Raw genomic sequence first — 21,009 nt, forward strand, 5'->3', positions numbered from 1 at the left:
AAAAATATTAGTGAAGTTAGAAGTGAATGAGCATTTCTTTTTACACAACTATGGAGGATGCTAAGAAGCAAAGTTCATCATATTCTTTAATCAGGAGGTGTGACCACACTCAGATGTGAGATTTTTCTAAAACATCTGCAATTGCCAGCAGTTAACCTAGGAGAATATAGGCTTTTTTGTATACATGATTAGATTCTCTGGGATTCAAAGAAAGTTGTGTAGTCTTAATTACTTGGAATATTAACTACTCCAGTTAAAAAACAAAATATTCAAGGTGAAAATACATAGCAGAATTAAGCCGTATTATTTCAGACTTGAAAATGAAGCTTTATCTTATCACTCTGTTCCACTGTAATGAAAAACTTAACTTGTGTTCATGTTAATCAGTATTCCTTATTACAGACAGGGTAATTGTGGGGATTTCTCAGAGTTCTCCTCTTATTATAAAAGAAATGCCATGGCCATGATTCAGATGAAAATCTTTTGCAAAGGCTTAAATCTTTTTAAATGCTGATAAATACAGAATATTTCCTGAGATTTATAATGTATTGAACTTTCTATGCATAAAATATTTAGGCGGCTTCTTTTAAATACATGATTGGATTGTTCTGCTGTCATGTACCTGCTTGGCCTTTCTTTTCCATAAAGTACATTTAGTGATTTGAGTACATTTAAATGCAATTTGTCTCAAGCAAAAGATAAAGAATATAAAGATGTAAACAACTTACTAAATAAAAAAAACTATAAAAATGCAAAAAAAGAGACAAGGGTTTGAGAATTGAATAGATCAAAGAATAGCAAACATTTAATATTGATCAGAGACTCCAGTGTATCTGCCTCTCTTGTTGTCTCATATTTTTAAGTAGGCAGAGGTGTGATGTGTCTATTTAGTTCACTTTTCCATTTTTTGATTGTGTTATTTGTTGGGTTTTTTGGTGGTGAGTTTCTTTTGTTCTTTGTATATTCAAATATTAGTCCTTTATCAGAAGATTATTTGGCAAAAGCTTTTCCCATTCTGTTGTCTCTCTCTTAAGATTCTTGATAGTTTCCTTTACTGAACAGAAGCTCTTAAGTTTAGTGCAATCCTATACACTAATCCTGGTTTTACTTTCTTGTGCCTTTAGGGTCTTATTCAGAAAGTTTTAACCTGTGCCTCTGTGTTAAGGTGTTGGTCCTATGCCCTCTTCAAGTAACTGCAAAGTCTCTGGTATAATTTTTAGGTCTTTGATACATCTTGAATTTACTCTTGTGCAGGTTGAGAAAGTGAGATTTATTTTCTTTTGTTTTTGCATATGGATAACCAATTTTTGCCAAACTATTTGTTGAAGAGGCTATCATTTTTCAGTGTATGTTCATGGCCCCTTTGTTAAAAATTAATTAGCTATAAATATGTGGATTTGCTGAGTCTTCTTTTCTGCTCCATTGGTCTACGTGTATGTTTTTTGTGCCAATACCATACTGTTTTATTTTTATGGCTATGTAATATAGTTTGTAGTCAGGTTTTGTGATTTCTCCTGCATGGTTCTTATTGCTGAGAACTATTTTGGCTATTCTGGGTTGTTTTTGTTTTTGTTGTTCATATAAATTTAAGGACTGATTTTTTTATATCTATGAAGAATGACAATGGTATTTTAATAGAGATTGAATGAATGTGTAGGCCATTTTGATGGTATTTTTCTGTCTATTCAAGAGCTTGGGATATTCTTCTACCTTCTAAATTCTTCAGTTTCTTTCTTTAATGTGTTATAATGTTTGTTGTAGAAGTCTTTTACCTCTTTAGTTAGGTTTAGTCCTAAGAATTATATTGTTTATGAGTGAAAATGTTTTTGGATTTTTTTTTCAGTTGGTATATAGAAAAGCTTCTGATGTTTTTAGTCTGATTTTGTATCCAGACACTGCTGAATTTATTAATCAGTTCTAATTTTTTTTTGGTTGAGTTTATTGGGTTTTATAAGTATGAGATCATATTATCTGTAAATAGAGACAATTTCAGTTCTTCCCTTCTTATTTGTATTCTTCTAAGTTCCTTCTCTTACCTTATTGCTCTGGCTAGAGTTTCAAGTACTATATTGAAGAGGAGGGGAAATAATGGACATCATTTTCTTGTTCCTAATTTTAAAGGCAATTTTTAGAGTTTTTACAAATTGATATTTCTGTGGGTTTATTGTATATTGCCTTTATGATATTCATGTATGTTCCTTCTATTCTGATTTTTTGCAGTGTTCTTAGCATGAATAAGTGTTGGATTGCATTGTATGCTTTTTAAGCATCTGTTGGAATGGCCATGTGACTTTTGTCCTTAGTTCTCTTTATGTGGTCAATTACATGGATTATGTTTCATATATTGAACCCGCCTTGTGTATTATTTTTTATGTGGTCTTGATGTTTATGGCTACTATTTTGTTTAGAAGTTTTGTGTCTAAGTTCATCAATGATGTTGGTCTGTAATTTTCTTTTCTTGAGCTGTCTTCATTCAGTCTGGGTACTAATGTGATGCTGGCTTCATAAACTGTATTTGGGAGAGCCCTGTCTTTTTTATTTCATGAAATAGATTGAGAAGTGTTGGGATTAGATCTTCTATGTGTTATAAAATTAGGGTGGGAAACCATCTGGACCTGGGCTTTTTCTGTTGGTAGAGTATGTATTTTTGCTGCTTCAATCTCTTTGTTTGCTATTTGTCAATTTAAATTTTCTATATCTTCATTATTCAATTTAGGAAGTTTGTTTGTGTCTAGAACTTCATCAATTACTTCTAGGATTTCTGTTTTGTTGAAGTGTAAATTTTTAAACTAGTTTCTGATGATCATCTGGATTTCCATGCTATCTCTGGTAATATCACTTTTTCATCTCTTATTTTAGTAACTTGTGTTGGTTCTCTATTTCTTTTGGTTAGGTTGGCTAATGCTTTATCTATCTTGATTATTTTTTCAAGAATCCAGCTTTTGGTTTTGTTACTTTTTTGTAGTTGTTATTGTTGTTGTTCTCTACTGAATTGATTTCTGCTCTGATTTTAATGATTTTCTGTCTTCTACTGGCTTTGAGATTAGACTGCTTCTGCTTTTGCAGGACTTTGAGGTGTGTCATTTGGTTATTTATTTGTTGATTTTCTGTTCTTCTTATGTGAGCATTTAGTGCTATTGATATTAGTTTTAACACTGCCAATAAAGTGTCCCAGAGACTTTCATATGTCGTGTCCCTACTTTCATTTGTTTCTACATTTTTTTTTATTTCTCCCCTTATTTTTGTATGACCCATTCCTCATTTGGCACTGTGATATTCAGTCTTCAAGTATCTATAATTTTCTTCTGAGTCTTATTATTGTTGGTTTCTAATATCATTCCATTACTGTCTGAAAATATGCAGGGTTTTTTGTCACATTCTTTGACTTTTCTAGTGTTTGCTTTGTGGCCCAGGATATGGTCTCTTTTGGAAAAGGCTCCATGAGCAGCTGGAATGAATATGTATTCAGCTGTGATGGATGGATATTTTGTATGTGTCTAGTAGGTCTATTTTGTTTATAGTGTTCTTTAGATCTGAGGCATCTTTACTGGTATTTTGTGTGGAAGATTGATCTAGTGGTGATAGAGGGGTGCTAAAGTCTCCCAGTATTACTGTGTTGTAATCTATGTAAAACTTAATGTTATGAAGAGTTTGATTTATAAAAGTGGTCACAGCTATGTTTAAAGCATAAATTTTGACGATTGTTTTAGCCTCTTGTTGGATTGTTCCTTTTACCAGTAAAAAATGACCTGCTTATACATTTTCTCTGATATGAAAGTCGCTACCCATGTTTATCTTTAAGTTTTATTAGAATTGATTATACCTTGTTCTAGCCCTTTACCTTTAGTTTGTGAATAGCTTTACTGTAAGATATGTTTCTTGTAGACATCATGTAGATGAATTATGATTGTTAATCCATTTTTACCACCTTGTGTATTACAATTGGGGAGTAGAGGCTATTATTAATATAATTACTCAGAGATGATTTTTAATTTCTAACATTTTAGTTATAATTTCTGTTTGAGGTAGTATTCTTTCTTACTTAATTGCTCATTTGATGAAAATCATCTTTTCTCTAGTCTTGGTGTTTATTTTTTATTTCTTTGTAATTTATTGCTTTGAGTATTTCTCTAGTGTTGGTGTGGAAGACATGAATTATTTCAGCTTCTGTTTTGTCATAAGAGATTTTTATTTCTCTATTAAATTTGAAATATATCTTTGCTGGTTAGACTAATCTTGGATGGAAGTTGTTTTCTTTCAGTGTGTAGATTATGTCATTCCAGGTCCTTTGGGCCTTCATGACTTGGTTTGAGAAGTCTGGAGTGATTCTTACTGTTTTTCCTCTGAAAGTCACTCAGTATTTTACTCTCCTTGCATTTAAGATTCTGTCCTTGGCCTCAAAATTAGTCAGTTTGGTTATTGTGTGGCATGGAAAACTTTTTCTCTGATCTTGTCTAGTAGGAGCTCTATATGTTTTCTTTACCTGTGTATGGACCACACTTTCTATATTTGGGAAAGATTCTGATATTTTTCTCTGAGGATATTTTTTTTTATTTCTTTGGGTTTTTACTTCTAGACCCTATTCTATACATTTATTCTTAAGTTTGCATTTTTAATGCCATCCCAAATCTCTTGTATGTTCTGCTCATGCTATCTAATTGATTTTTCTAAATATACTGTGCATTTATTTTTGGACTGGTCACTTTCTAAGAGTGAGATTATGTTTCCTATGTGATCTGGACTACATGTTTGCATGGTTGATGGTTTGCATTGATGTTATCATTTATCATTTCTTTTATTGCTTTGTTCACTTCCTTCAGAGCTTCTTTTTTATTCCTGTTCAGAGGAATCAAAAGAATCAAAAGAGTCCTTTTTGACTCCTGTTTTGTATATAATCTTTTATTTCTTTTGTATTAATCTTTTATTTCTCCCTGGACTCTTTATTGAAATCTTGGATCATTTCTACCAAAAACTTTTGATTTTTCCTTCTGATATTCTCTGCAACTCTGAGTTGATGAGCCCTGTTGTTGTGAGATTGCTGGGGCTCATTATTTCTTTGCTATTTTTCTTCCTCATATTTTCAGGTTTCTTAAGTTTCTTAAGTTTTATCTTGATTGCTTTTGCTGGTTCTCTTTTTCTCACTCTATTTTCTGTATTTAATCTCTCTCCCTTTATAATATCCTATTGTGGAAGTAAATACTTACCTCTAGATATGTCTTAAAAGTGAGTAGTCTAAGCCATATGGGTATTCGCAGATTTTTGTTAAGTATTTGTCAACCTACAGTGCCTTTTTTGCTGTCTGTGTCCTGTATCACCTCTCTGTTGTTCTGCCTGTGGATCACCAGCACTGGGTTACATATACATCAGGACTCTGTCTGCCTGACCCAATAAGGGTGTTAATGGGAGGGCTAATATCCAGAACATACAAATAATTCAAAAGACTCTACACTAGCAAAATAAATAACCCAATCAAGAAATGAGCAACTGAACTGAAAATATGCTTCACAAAAGAAGAGATACAAATGGCCAATAAATACATAAAAATATGTTCAACATCATTAGTCATCAGGGAGATGCAAAACAAAAATATGCTGAGATTCTGTCTAACCCCAGAGTGGCATCCAGAAAGAAATCAAATAACAACAAGTTCTGGCAAAGATGTGGGGAAAGAGGAACTCTTTTACAGTGTTGGTGGGAGTGCAAACTAGTTTAGCCACTATGGAGATCAGGGCGAAGATTCCTTAGAAAACTAGGAATGGATCCACAGTATGATCTGGCTATACCACTCCTGGGTATTTTTCCAAAGGGGTTGAAATCAGAAAACCACAGTAACATATGCATACTCATGTTCATAGCAGCCCAACTCATAATACCCAGAATATGAAAACAATCTAGATCTCCATCAACAGATGAATGGATTGCAAAATTATGGGAAATATACACAATGGCATTCTACTCAGCTATAAAGAAGAACAAAATCATGTCATTTGCAAGAAGATGGAAAGACCGGGAGAACATTATATTGAGATCAGCCAGGCACAGAAAGAGAAGGGACATATTTTTCTCTAATATGCTCAAACTAGGAAGTATTAAGAATACCAGAGGGACTCCAGGTAATGTAGGAGAAAGCTCAACAAATCTAGACTGGAAGGATAGGAGAGGAAGAAGTCTGAGGTTGATTAATGAAGGGGCTACATCCAAATATGTGTAAAAGTATGAATATAGCATGGTTAACCTGGGCACTCATTTTTGGGGGATGGGGAAGTGGAGAGGAGAGGGCACCAGGCACAGTCTGAATGTATGCTATTTTTAATATGTTCCACATTAAAATAAAAAAGACCAGGAACCTAACTGTGACCTCCCTAATAGAGAGTACACTAAAGTAGGGGTAGGCCAGTGTTGTGTCCTGTGCTTTTCTAACCTTCTGTGTGGATGCTGGTTTCCTCCATCTGTTGGCTGGGGGTTGGCCTGTCTTTAGTGTCTAGAAGTCCATCCTGTTGATTCACCCATTTGGCCGGTCGAGTCTTAAGAAGAGAGGTGTAGAGGAATTAGCTGGTATATACAAGGGCAAACTATGACATAATCAATAGTGAAGAATGAGTGAAAAGGAAGGGGATGGAGTGAGGAATGAAATAATAGGGTAAAGCAGAAAATAGGATCAAGTAAGAGTTTAAGTAAGATTAGGAAAAAAGATATTTGAAAATAAAGAAATACTATAGTAAAAAAGAAATGGATAAAACACAAGGCTGAGGCAAACAGATACACTGAAAGTCAAGCAAGCAAATAAACCAAAACACATAAAGTCTCTCACGCATACATGTGCAAGAGAAAAGGAGAAAAGAAAAAGAAAATGAATCTTAGGAATTGTTTAGCCCTAAAATGAGTAAAATTTTCTTGTTGGAGGAGAGCTGAATCACATTGTGGCTATGAATAGTCCTTTGTTGTGTTTTTCTTCTTGGTTTGAGGCTTGCTTAGGAGAGCTGTGAAAGCTGCTCCAAAGTTCTGGTTCAAGCCTGCTCTCCTATCTGCAGGATTTGTTAATGAAACAGAGTGGAGTGGAGGAGCCGAGGGAGGGGGCGAGCCCCGGCTGTTGGCAGCTAGAAAGTGACTTTACTAGGTTGGGGGTTGGGAGTGTGGCTCAGGGTGCTCACTCAGTATTCACAAAGGTGTTAGCCTTAATTTCATATCCAGAATTGCAAAAAAGGGGAGGGGGGCAGCAAGAGAAAAAAAAAAGGAAAGAGAGAAGAAAGGGAAAAATTGCAAGGGAAACAAGAAAAAACTACAAACACACTAAGGAACAGCAGCAGAAAAAACATCACACTACACCATTGATTACCTAAGAAACAAAAAAATGATAAAAATAGAGCAAATTTTAAAAAATTATATATATAATCAACAACAAAGACTCTTGTACTTGGCTCCAAAACCCATTTGGACCTGTTTGGATGTTTTCTGCTGTTTAAGGTCCACTTATTACTGTAGGTTTGTGAGCACCTTTCAAGCATTCCCACTTACTCAGAAACCTGTAAAAAAAAAAAAAAAAAAAAAAAAAAAAGAAAAAAAAAGGAAAAGACAGACTTCAGCCCCAGTATTAGTGCCTATAGTGAGATCCTGGGCTGGTGTGTCTCCTTCTGTTTTCTACAGATACAGAGCACTGGGCATCAGGTACAGGGACTATCCCAAAGCAAGCAATGGGAGTCTGCATCCACACACCCCCCCCAAAAAAAGTGGCTGGTCTGTGCTGTGACTTCCAAGCCTCGTATTTTCTGTAGAATTTTGTATTTGGTATGCAGCCAAGGTCTGCATGTCTTCCCACCCTCTTTCTTATGGTCTCTTTCAGTTTTTCAGTGTGCAGGGCCGGGACTCACTTTCCTGTGAGTTGTGCACTCATCTCTGTCACTGGGCACACAGTGGGGCTGGAGGACAGCGTGGTATATTTGGTCACCTTTTTCTGTCCAGTGCTGCCATTAGGATGTGTGATTCTGTGTCTGGTGCCCAAGCTGTCTGTGGAGTAATTCAGGTTGCTGGATATGAGATTTGAAGAAGTTCCCAACATTCTGCTGGTCAGAGGTGCAAGCTATTGTTCTTGCATCACTGCTTGTTCAGAGATTAGTTACTTCTCTTTCCTTTTTCAGCCTTTATGTTTAAAAGCATCCTTGTAGATATTCTTGAGTTAGTTCCCACTTCCCATGAAGGTAGTCTGGGATATTTGATGCTGCTCAATTAGGAGCTCCAGAGATTAATTCGAGACCAGCTCTCCTTAGGATCCTACTCCATTGTCATCTTCTGCTACTCTGCCCTTATGGTTCTTTTATTTTTATTTTTACTTTTTAAATATATTTTCATTGGTACATTGAGATTGTATAACATATTGAAGGCTGGAGTGGTAAAAATGTACATGCACACAGTAGTTGGTTCTTCCTTTCAGCTCCTACCCACTCTCTCTTTGTGTACATGTTATTGAGATTAATGTTAATAATTTTGTATATGAGCACAGCATTATTCGAACCATCTCCTTCATCAAATTTCCACTTCTCTCCCAACTCCTTTCTTTAATCTCTTTTTCACTATTTTACTGGAATATCTTCTCATTCATCTAACGTCTTTTTGTTTACCAATTTCTCTCTAATTTCCACATGTGGGAAATCACAACCCTTTACTATCTGAAACTGACTCATATCACTTAGCATATTCCCTAGTTCCATCCGTTTTCCTGCAAATGTCATAATTTTGTTCTTCTATTGCTCTTAATTAACTTAAAGATTTAAGATAGAAAGTGTGAAAACTATGCCCAAAATAAAATGTATAGTCTTGTTTTTAAAAATCCCTTCAATATAAGAACTGAGCTAAGTTGGACACAGAATGGGACCCATTTTCTCCATGCATGTTGTAAGATCTGAATTTCACCAAGAACTCCCAACTCTTTAAACCACAACGGATCCTGAGAACTTGTTCAGCTAGTCCTAAAAAAGCTCAGAATATATAGGTCCTTCTATGGGACTGTCTCTCTTATCACCTCTGCCATTGTTTATGTCCTGTAGCTGAATACTCACCAATTATCGATATCAATATATCTCATCTTTTTCTGTACAATTAGAAAAAGATTTATACAAATTAAAGGGAAACTAGAGCATAAGAATTACAAGAGTAATGCACCATAGACTAAAGTTCCTGAGGCTTAGAAAGAGAATTATTGTAAATCTATGAATGTAGAAGACAAAAGAGAGTAGGTTTAAACAAAATCATGATCGGCATTAGCTTTTTTTACATCAATTTTTTCTTCAGCATATTAATTGTTTTCAAAATAAAAAGAAGTAAAAATAATTCGTACATACTGGAATAGTGTTAGAAAAGGATTAAAAGGATCCACTCTCTCTTTGTTTATAGACAAAAATGTGCAATGTTCTAAAGTGCTGACACAGGGATTTTATTGGGTTCACTGCTCTGAATTAGATTCTACTCAAAAGCTGTCTCTTGTTTGGCAGGAACCTTACTTACAAAGTCAGAAAAGGTCATTTTTTTTTCTTGTGAAAATTCGTTATCTCTTTCTGACTTTTTAGCTTTTTGACCATCTCCAACTCCTATTTTGGGTTAGTTTAATTGATCATGCTTAGCACAGTGTGATATCAAAATCTGGTTTTCTTTTGGGGGTTATTTACTGCAAAATGGTCTAGATCCTACAAAATTGCAGGCTTCTCTGACAGTTGATCACACAAGGAGCATCTTTTGATGTCTTTGTCTTTAAATTTCTTTCTAAATATTTCAAAGTGAACAACTCATGGCCTGAGAGACTACATGTTTACTATGAAATGTAATTAGCCCTTGGTCTTGTGGCATATTATTAAATGTGTTTTGAATAACTCATAAATCCCCAAATCATACATACCACATACACATACATAGGCACACAGAGAAGAGCCTTTTACTCTGGTCAAAATAACATCTTCTAACATAAAGCATAATGTTTGCAATATGCCATACCTTAAAAGATGACTCAATTTATTCTTAAATTCTTTCTGCATAATAGAAAAGATATATTAACAAAATTAGTCTCTTTGGCAAATTGCCTGGGTATTTGAATTTGTTGAACTTTTTGTTTTCTGTGTATGGTATGCTTGGTATTTGGAGAAGAAAGAGAGAGAGAGAGAGAGAGAGAGAGAGAGAGAGAGAGAGAGAGAGGTTGTGTATATTTGTGTTCTGTATTTTATTGAAAATGCTGTCATAGTTATTGAGAACTGTTTTTACTTGAAGAATAACATCATTTTTCATGTGTTTTGTGCCCGCATAACTCCCCAGAAGCCATCAACTCAACATAGACCAAGACAAACATTACTTCTTAGCTTGAAATGTTTTAAAATTATTCTCACCAATTCAAGTAGAAAGTTCAATGTTACTGTGTTTTTGAAGTCAATTTTGTTTTATTATAAACTGATACCTACCACACAAAAGAAAAATATGGAAAGGAGATGAAAAATAAAAATAGCTATAATATGCTCACCACTGTCAGCATTTTGGGTGTGTATTCTTCTAGCCATTGCACAACAGCAACAAAAATAGGCAGCTTTTCTGGTTGACTTTACAACTACTCTGGGCACACAATAGATAAAAAAAAGTAATAGTGTTCACCTATGTGAAAACACTCATGGTCTCTGCATATCCACTGGTTTTCTATTTTATAAACTGGCACATGAGACCAAGCCATGTCTATTTTCTCCTCTTGCCTTATTAAAGGCTCGGGCTTTTTATGCCCTTCCAGTTTTCATATATTAACAAACAGTTGACATGATAAACTATTTTGTTGCATGATACTTCTGAGAGAACACTAATGAGCAGGGCCTATGTACCCATCATTGTCAGTAAAGTGCATTTTAATGGTGGTCTTCTGATGCTAACCAGCCTATTTAATCAGTACACATTGTACACATATATCAGATAATGGCACTGTACCCCATAAATTTGTACAAAGTTAAAAATAAATTAACGGAAATAAAGTGATCTTCTAGTGTTGGTGTCTTTTCTAATATTGAGAGCTAGGATTCCCTGCTGGATAGCTCTGAACAGATTAGCAGCATTTATTGAGCTCCCACAGAGTGTAAAGTCCTATGGTACTTATGAAGAATGTACTCAAAGTCCCTGATTTTGCCCTGATGCAATTAATGCTAAGAAAGCTGCATGTACATTTTAGGAAGAACATAGAGTTTGGAAGGGGCAGGGCATAATACAAACAGCTGTGGAGTCAAGCATGCCTGCATTTGAACCCCACTTTATTTTTTGTTTTGTTTTTTTCTTGTTTGCTTGTTTTATGTTTTCATTGATGCATTATAGTCTCTCATCATAATGTAATTTTTATAGTGATAGTGCCATATATGCACACATTACTTGGTAGTCTTTTCTCAGCTTCCTCCTCACTCCACCCCTCTTCCCCATACAGGATGTTGAGATTGACATTGGTATTCTCAGACATGTACATAATGTCAATGGAAGTGTTTCTTTTTAATTCTCCCTCTTTTCTTCTTCTTCCCTGAGACCACCTCACTGCCTCCACTAGAGTTTCTCCTCCCCTTATTTGAAGTCTTTAGGGTATCCTGGTTGATCCCTATCTTCTGCTTATAAGAGCAAACATGACCCTTCATTTTCTGTGACTGGCTAATCCCAATATATGGTAGTCTAGCTCAGGAATGGTGGAAGGATTGGTGAGATTAGAGACTCAGTTTCCCTTATATGAAACACAGAATCAAGTGATATTGTCATCACAATAAATAATCCTAATTACATGTTTTCCATGCTTCAAGTAGGCTCTTCAGTGCTTTCATTGTTTTAATTCAGTTATTCCTTATTCATAAACCTGGTTATCTTGCCATTTTCAGGTAATAAAATTGAATCATAAAGGATTACATAGCCTGCCAAGGTCACACAGTTAGCAAGTAAAGGAGCCAGGATTTGATCCCAGACAGTATGAATCCAATATGTGGATTCTTAACCTCTATTCTCCACCACCTTTTGAAACTTCTGAAAGAATAAAATAAAATAACATATTTAAGCTCGACAGAATGTACAAAGATACACCTTCTAAATACCCTCTGATTCCCTGATGAACTGAAAAGTTTGCAAAAGAAAAAGGTTTACTTGAAAGTAAAACTTGACTTATGACTTAACAGAGAAAGGAAATGAAAAAGTTATCCTATTTTATTTTTTTTTAAGATGCAAAGAACATTCACTTGAACTTTACTGCATTTTTTTGGATGGGAAATTCTTCCTTCTCAGAATATCTTAATTCTATTCCAAAACAGGTTCATGTTATCCTCCAAATTATTCTACTGGGAGTTTTAAAGGTAAAATCAAAGGTAAGGTCATTCTTTAGAAAGAGCTAGCTGAGATGGACTGATTTCAACAGATTTTTAGAATACAGTGTTATCTACAAAATATATAAGGCAAGAATTAGTATGCCACTTGCTAATTCATATTCTTCATTAGAAGAATTTTATTTAAGTACTTTTTCTTAAGTAGATCAACAATAAATAATTTAAAATAAAGAATCACTAAGTAACAGTAAAAATTCCTAAAATTATTTAAAGACAATTTATTCATGTTACATCACCCCAGGTATATTTGTAGTTCACACTACCTGGCATCCTTTTCCTTTTCAGGTCCAGATTATCCCCAATTTTTCTTGGAGAAATAAAATACTACTCCTTCCTCTTAGCCTATGAACTTAAGAGCCTGATTTCATCTTCTGGTTTCCAGAGGATGAAATACTTCCAGAAAAAGGAGTAACATTTGTTTTTCCCAACACAAATTAGTGATAATCTGATCCTGAGAAGGAGAAAAGGATGCCAAGTAGTGTCAGAACTATATAATTAGAGGTTGGTGCATCATGACTTTTATTTAATCTATTGAATCTTAAGGACTTGCTGAGAACTCTAGGGCAAAAGAATTTATTATTTCACATTATGTGGGCATCATATGAGTCTAAAGTTCCTGAAGCTTCCAAGAGACAAATTCCCATCTTGAAGACAGGTAACTTAGGAGGATACCTATACCATACATGCTATAGTGTTTGGATAGAAAAAAACAATTTCAACAGCAGCAGGTCTTTGATGCTACATTAAATTGTTATTATTAAGCCACCCTTGAAACTTAATTCTTTTATTCCTTTTTTAAAATGTATGAACCAATATTTTTTATTATTTAAATCAGTTGCATCAATTTGTTTTCTAAAAATAAACAGTTGAATTGGAATTTATTTATTACAGAGTCTGATTGCCATAAATTCCTAAAGTGAATGAAATCTAAAGTTCTTATCTTTAAAAACCATGAAAAGGAGAACCCAGAAATGCATAAGCAAAATAATTTGTACATAACTTGGCATATATTTTTAGCTCCCTGCATCCCACTGATGCTCAGCTACTTAGCCACAAAGGACCAATTAGTTAGCTGATTTGTCAATGTTCTTGGTTTGGGTATTTTTGTTTTCTTTTGTTTTGGTTTGTTTCTTGTGCAATTGCCAAGAACTAATCCAGGAATTGGATAAGTGCCTGAGAATCTTTATAACCTTGTAATGGTTGAACCAGACATAGCACTTTTGATAAGAGGCTTAATAATTAGAAATTCCTCAACTTATATCTTTGAAGATAGCTTTAAAGATATTTTCCTCTTTCTTCTATTGTCACAATGCCTTACAAAGCCCTGGATATATAAGGAAGAATAGAAACTACAACAATTTTAAAAATAAATGAGAGTAGTACTCCTCCAATTCTTCTGTCTTCTACCTTTCTTCTCCTCACTTGCTCTACCCCATCCACACCAACCTCTTTCTCTTCTTAGAATATTCCAAGCATGTTTATTCCTTGAAGCTTCTACTTTATTCTTTCAATCTTGTAGAAATTGGATTGGTGGTGTTCTTGGTATTTTTTATTTGTTTCTTTCTCTAGATATATACATAATTTTCTTATTTACATTTCCAAAGTCCTTACTTAAATATCACATTTCTATGAGGTTTTCCCCATCAGCCTATCATAAACTCTCTCCTATAAAACTACAATTTCTATTCTTCCCTGCCTTATTTTCTCTATATCATTTATCACCATTTAACATATCATGTTCTTATTTCTTTGTTTACTATCTGTCTCTATCCACTGAAATATTACTTTTTTGTTTGCTTTGTTCAAACTATATCCTTAATCCCTGCAAGAGCTTCTGGCACTCATTAACTAATAAATACATTGGCTAAACAGAGGGGATCTGACTGTGTTCCAATATGAAATCATTTGTATTCCTAGATGTTACACTGCAAGGATGTCTCTAAGAAAAAGAAATTTTAAGAAGACAAATACAATTACATGTGACAAAGGTGAAAAGAGTTAAGACAAAGGAGGTTGTGATTGAAACATGAAACACTAGAACAAGGAAACATTCTTTGAAATTTGAAAGAAAAAATAGCATGCATTATTTGAGCAGGTAAGAAATCAAAACTTTAGGCAGTAGAATATAACGTATTGCAAGAAAATATTGGAAAGGTATAATTCCTGTGTGAATAGAGGCCAGTTTAAGAGAGAAAGCCTGAAAATTTGCATCTGCCTCTAATATATCTGATGGTGAGTCAGCCAAGAGGCCTCAAGGAGAAACGATTGCACATCCCCTACTCTGTAGACAGGTCAGAGGAGAAGTGACATTTGGATTAGCCTCACTCTTAGAAATAAAATCACAGGACAGAATTCAAAGGGAAGTTTTCAATTCCTGTCTTTAGAAGAGACTCAAGAATCACCAACAAGGGAATTAGACTGTAAGAACTTTATAAGAGCCTGTAACCTTCATCACTTTCCCACGTTTGTTATTTTTATCTCTTTGCAATTTTTTCCCAGAGGAATTAGCAGTAAAATCCTTAAAACAAAAGAGGTCTGTGTGATTCTGTCAAAGGTAAGTAAATAAAGGGTCAAACTGGCAAAACTTCACAAGCTTCTCTCTTCCTTCTTGATGGATAAGAAAACCCCAAAAGATAGAATGGCGGCAGTGACTATCAGAGAGGAAAACTGGCAAAGTCTTGCCAGCTTGCATTAAGGAAGAAATGAAGAGCCCAGCATGAGCTGGGCCCACAGCTGTGCTACATCAATGCCTTCTGGCTCTCCAACGTTAGAAATATATCTCCTCTAAATGATAAAGAATTCACATACAATGAAGTTCAAAATAATTGAAAATATATTTGAAGTGTAAATAATTCATAATGGGTATTTTATTCAAAGAAGGAATGTTTGAGATTCATTTTGGAGCATAATGCTATGTAAAGCATCTCTAAAATCCTCAAGTATACCTTGGTGAGCATCAGAGGCCAAATCCTAGATGATTAAGCAGTTTGACCTATGATAGCATATATGACCTTCCATCATTATGTGGAATAACTGCTGTTAAATGAATGTGCCTATGGAAATCTAGGCTAGTAAATCTCTGGGCAGAAGGAAATGTTTATAAATAGGGCAAAATATAAAATCCACCTGATAATTAACCAAAATATTGCATATTGCCTCTGAAAATGTTGTGACACCCCAAAATGTCTACATTGTTATTACCATTGCTTGTCAATTTTACCAACTGCTTTACTGGTGATGCATCTCTATTAACACTGTACTAGTTAAATAGAAGTTCTCAATCCCAAGTGATTTTATCTTCTAGAAGACATTTGGTAATACCTGGAGCCTGGACACTGAGTCACTGGCATCTGGTGGGTAGAGGCCAGGTGTGCTGCTAAACATTCTGTAATTGTCCCCCAAAATGTACATGTTGTGGGGATGGTCCCTGTGACAAACAAGTAAAAGATTCAAAATGTCAGCAGTGCTGTAGCTCAGAAATGCTGCTCATAGAATACTAGGTAATGAACTTAGCAAAAATAGGTCAAAACAAGGAAGACTTTTACAAATGGCATGTTTCTGTGTTAATTTTCATTGTAACTTTTTCCACCTAGAGATATTGTGCTTTAGGATCATATAAAAAACACAGTTGCTTTCAACCAATTACCTAATATTTAACAATTGTACAGTATTTAAGTACATGCTACTCCAAAAATAAACTCCATTACTATGTTTTAACCTCTTCTTTATTCATTGATAAATGATCCTCAGTCATTCGGTAACACTTAAGTGTGCTAACCAATGGTTTTCACATCTGGATAACACATTGTAGATGCCCAACAGCCTGCAAGCCAAAGCTTTGCTGTCCTATAAGCTTATCAGCAAACAATTGTATCTACTGACTTGTATGAAAATCAACAAAGAAAAAAGGAACAACAAGAAGTGAATTGAGTAGTGAGGTCTCACTAGAACCTGTTGTTTCATTCTGAAGTAACTCTCCCATAATGTGATGAGATGTCCCGTATGGCCTGCCAGACACATTCCTTGAATGATGAGACGGGTCCTCAACAATGGTGAAGTGTTCTATCAATCCCTGAGTGCTGTAACAATATACACGTGCAAACATTCCATCCCTAGGAGAGGATTTCTGGTAAAACAATTTGGCCCACTTTCCCAATACAAACAACTGCAGATACATTCCAGTGTGTCATTCTCAATAAAGACAGGTGGTTGGCTGGTTCTTCATACCGGAACTCTGCTCTGTGCTATGAATGATATGTACGCTGTAGTTTAGCCATGCTTGTGTATAAAGTATTTATGATGACATAAATCAGAGGCTCTTTGACTGGCTTTAGACCAAACATTTTTATTCTTTCCACACTTTGTAGAGCTTATAGGTAGTCCTTCTTTTTTCTAGAGCACTGGTATTAAAATCTGACTCAGCTAATAGCATGAATGCTATGAAATTTCTTACTGCCATTGAATTAAGCAAGAGCATTAATGCACAGTTAACCTTTTTTTTTTTTTTCTGCGTGCCTATTGCAAGCCTGAATGATTCACTGTAAACTTTCCATGTTTGCAATTTCATATGGCAGTGCTGGTGTACCTATCTTCACACTCCCCAGCAAGAAACATGCGTTTTTAGAAAACTTTTATAAATCCAAGCAGGCGAGTCCATATATAGCAGACTTTCACAAGAAGCATTCAAAACGGCTGGCTCTGATGTTACGGTGGCCTCATTTATAATTAATAATAATTGTGTTTGGTATCAAGTTTCTCTTCTGTGTAGTCAACTCTATATTAACTTTTCCAGTGGATAATGATTGAATAAATTCTAGTTTGTACAGAACAGGAAGAAATATAATCTGACCCCTAGGCTGGATTTTAAAGAATGTATTACTGAAATAAATGTAAAAAGTTTGCTAAAGGAAGAAACTGGTTCCAGCATCTGTATTCTAAGGTCAACAGTTACTTGCAAGTATCTGTATCTGACAGAATATGACTGGCATCAAAATGGTCTCAATTTTTTTAAAAAAAGTAAATATTTGTTCTAATTTTAAAGTCAAAGTCAGCCCCTTTGAATTCTTCTCACCTTATATGTTCATGAGTATGTTCACATGTACACTCAAGCTCTCTGTCTTGTATGCCAGCCCTTAGGAAGTACCTGAAGGTTCTTCCAAGATATCAGCCCTCTGTGTGATGCTTAGTACAAACTTTGAATTTCATTTGAGGGATTATGATGAATAAATCCCATTTGACATATGTAATTTACATAAATAGCTTATTGTATAGTCTTAATCAGAAGAAGGGTATACAAATATGTTTTTCCCTCAAGTCTTGATATTTGTTATGCTGTATTACATTCTGATGCCTTAAACCATAAAAAGGTCGGAGAAGATTTCTTAAATCTCTGAGCACTTTTGATAGCTAAAACTGGATTTGAGCTGGTTTGAAACTTCAGCCATGTGTCTGCTTCATGGATCTCTCCCTTTTTCTACAGAGGCTGAGGCTTCAGGACCAAGAATGGAGAATGAAGCATTTCTTTATACTTTACATGTCTTCCTTCACAATCATGTGTGATATTAGGTTACAGAAGACACATGAGCAGGACAGGGCAAACATCTTGGTTTGTAAATGATTAGTCTTGTTATTTCTCTGGCCAGCGCTAACTAACAATGCCCTCTCAGTCATAACTATCCCAGTGACTGACTTATGGGCTACAAGTGTGCCCTGTGAGCCTCTGTTGGGCCTTCTTCAGGTTGGGGCTCAGACTCACACTCGAGTTCAAGTATTCCATTCCCCCCAAAAAGCTAAGGAGGTCTCTGTATCCATTGTGGGGACTGACATATCTAAGGTAGAGACCAGCAATGTAGCCTTAGTCCAATTACATGCTATAGTGTAAGTCTCAAAGGAAATTTAAGTGCCAGTATCCTTGCTACATAAAATGGTATTGTGGGGCTAGTTTTGGAAGGTGGAATTATCTTGAATCTTTTATTTTCGGCTTGGACTCTAAGTACAGTAAAAGTCAAATTCACCATCATTTAATTTTTTTTTTTTTTTGGTGGTACTGGGGATGGAACCCTTCTACCTCCAGGTTACACTCCTAGACCTATTTTTATAATTTTTATTTGGAAACAGGGTCTCTTAAGCCAGAGAGGCTGGCTTCAAACCGACGTAATCCTCCTGTCTCTGCCTCCCAAGCACAGGGATTATAAGCGTGCACCACCACGCCCGGCCTCATTTAATTCTTTACTAGAAAAAAGGACCGATACTATGTAAAATGATACCAAGATGCCTAGTATAAATGATAGCTCCATAATTTACTATCTCTGTGACTTCAACTATGTCACTTAATATCTGTAGGCCTATGTTTCCTCAACAGCAGAATGCAATAATGGCCATCCCTATTTAAAAGGTAGTTTATCCAAATCAATAGCTGGAGGTAGAAAGCCCCTGGGTTCCACCCCCAGTACCACCAAAAAAAAAAAAAAAAGATAATGACATGAATTTTTTAAAATCTTCTAAAATATAAATCTCTGTTTATGTGTTAAGATTATAATGCAAAAATATAAAATGAAGCAAAGTTCTCTTTATTTCTGAAATGATTTCCCAAATAGATGTTTTTCAACAAAGCTACTCATTCCTTTCTAAATGCCTTTTGATCTAGTTATTTTAATACTGCTCATTTCATTGGGAAAAAACTTTTTTCTATAACCATGATTCTCAAGCCTTATTATACCTAAGAATTACTCATAAGTGTATAAAATGCATTTTTCTAGGCCCAACCCACTGATATTTTGATTTAATAAAATTATGGTGAGAATGAGAAATTTACAGTTTTACCAAATACTCCCTACTTTCCACAAAATCTGGCAGGTGATCCATAGATTACATGTAAGAAAATATTGTTTTAAGATGAATGTGAAAAGCTTTTTCTCCTAACAATTCCTGTGAATGTTTGCGGTGGCAAAGAATGGCTCACACTAGACAAACAGAAAAAATACAAAGACAACTCATATGACACTAAAGCTATGACTTATCACTGATTCAATGGTTGTAGAAACTGTAATTTCAAATAATTACAGCATTGTGTACTTTAAAAAAGTGTTTCTTAGGAAGAGCTGTAAAAGAGAAAACTGACCTTGAAAGCAACACAGCACAGAATTATAACCATTCCAAAGGAGCAAATGTCAAATAGCTATTTTGTCATATCAATAATGAATATAATAAGAGAAGTAAAGTTTATAAAGCAAATTATTTTTCTCATATTTCTTATTCACGGAAAATTTTATTATATTTTATTTAAAATATATTAATATAATGTATAACTCTAAAATAAGGTGACATATTTAAAAATCACACAATAATTGGAGCAATGGAAAATATTTGCCAGGAAAGTTTTTAAATTCTTGATTTACATTTGCAAATTTACTCCTCTGTATCTGATTATTATTCTCTTATTCAGAGCATTTTCCTCATTATCAGGAGCTTCTTTAATATTTTGATGCAAATGACTTGATTTTTATTATTTCTACTCCTCTTTAACTCTCTTCCTCAATACTGAAGTAGGTTCAATGAATTAAATAGTCCTGTTTTCAAGTAAGGAAAATATAGTGAAATGTGGCAATAAACACACCGATGATCATAATATTGAAATTTTTAAAATAAAATTATAGGCTATCTAAGCACTTTTTATGCAGTAAGCAATGATACCACAAACAAATAGATCTTTAGGGGAAAAAATTAAGCTTTCCTTGTCTCCAATTTAGGAGAAACCATCACACCATCTAGACATCCCTATAAAGAACAGATTATAAGTGAAATTTGGTAGAAGAGTTTGCAGCAACCCATGGTTTTGCATCAAGGCTTATTTTCATTTAAAATAATTTTGGATCCACACGAGAAAAATTACATTTTCTAGACTCAGTATGAATTCCGATGGTACCTCAACTCAGTATGAGCAGCATTATATGAAAGACAAATTTGTTCTTCTGCCTCCTCATGTACAAAGCTTAATTCAGTCCTGGAGTGAGCTCATCACATTCAGACAACCATGTGTGAACCGTATGTTATTCTGCCCTTTTCCAATATTTAAAAACTGATACCTATCTCTTCAAGAGGATAAGTGTTTTGCTAAGTTGAAAAAAATTCCATTCAGGCTTGGTCTGCATTAACCCTATTGAATTCTTCAAATACATACCAGGTTAATGAAGGATAAACCATGGTGGGCTAAATATTTGATAAATATCGAAGTCTTCTTTGATCCTGATAACCCACAAATGTTCAGCATGAGTGTTTTCATGGTCAGCATGCAATGATTTTGATATTTAACTTAAGCTCTAGCCCAATGTGGTTTATTTTCCTTCTGTGGATGGTATGCTTAGAACTAAGAGGCAGGAAAAATTGGAAACAGCACAGGGGTAGAAGACATATAAGGTGCTTTTTCCCATTTGGCCAAGAGTCTGCATCATTTACTTGTGACTTTAAGAGCTCTCTCCTTACCTGTGAGTTCATTTGAAGTAAAACAAACAAAAGCTCAGAGAACACTTCTATTTGATCAGCCCAGGCCACTTTTTTTTTTTTTAATGAATCTTTGTCTCCTTTTTCCATCCTGTGAAATTTCTGACCTGGATCAGAGATAATATGTCTTTCTATCACCTGGCAACAG

This window comes from Muscardinus avellanarius, assembly GCF_963383645.1.
Source record: "Muscardinus avellanarius genome assembly, chromosome: 3".
Lineage (NCBI taxonomy): Eukaryota > Metazoa > Chordata > Mammalia > Rodentia > Gliridae > Muscardinus > Muscardinus avellanarius.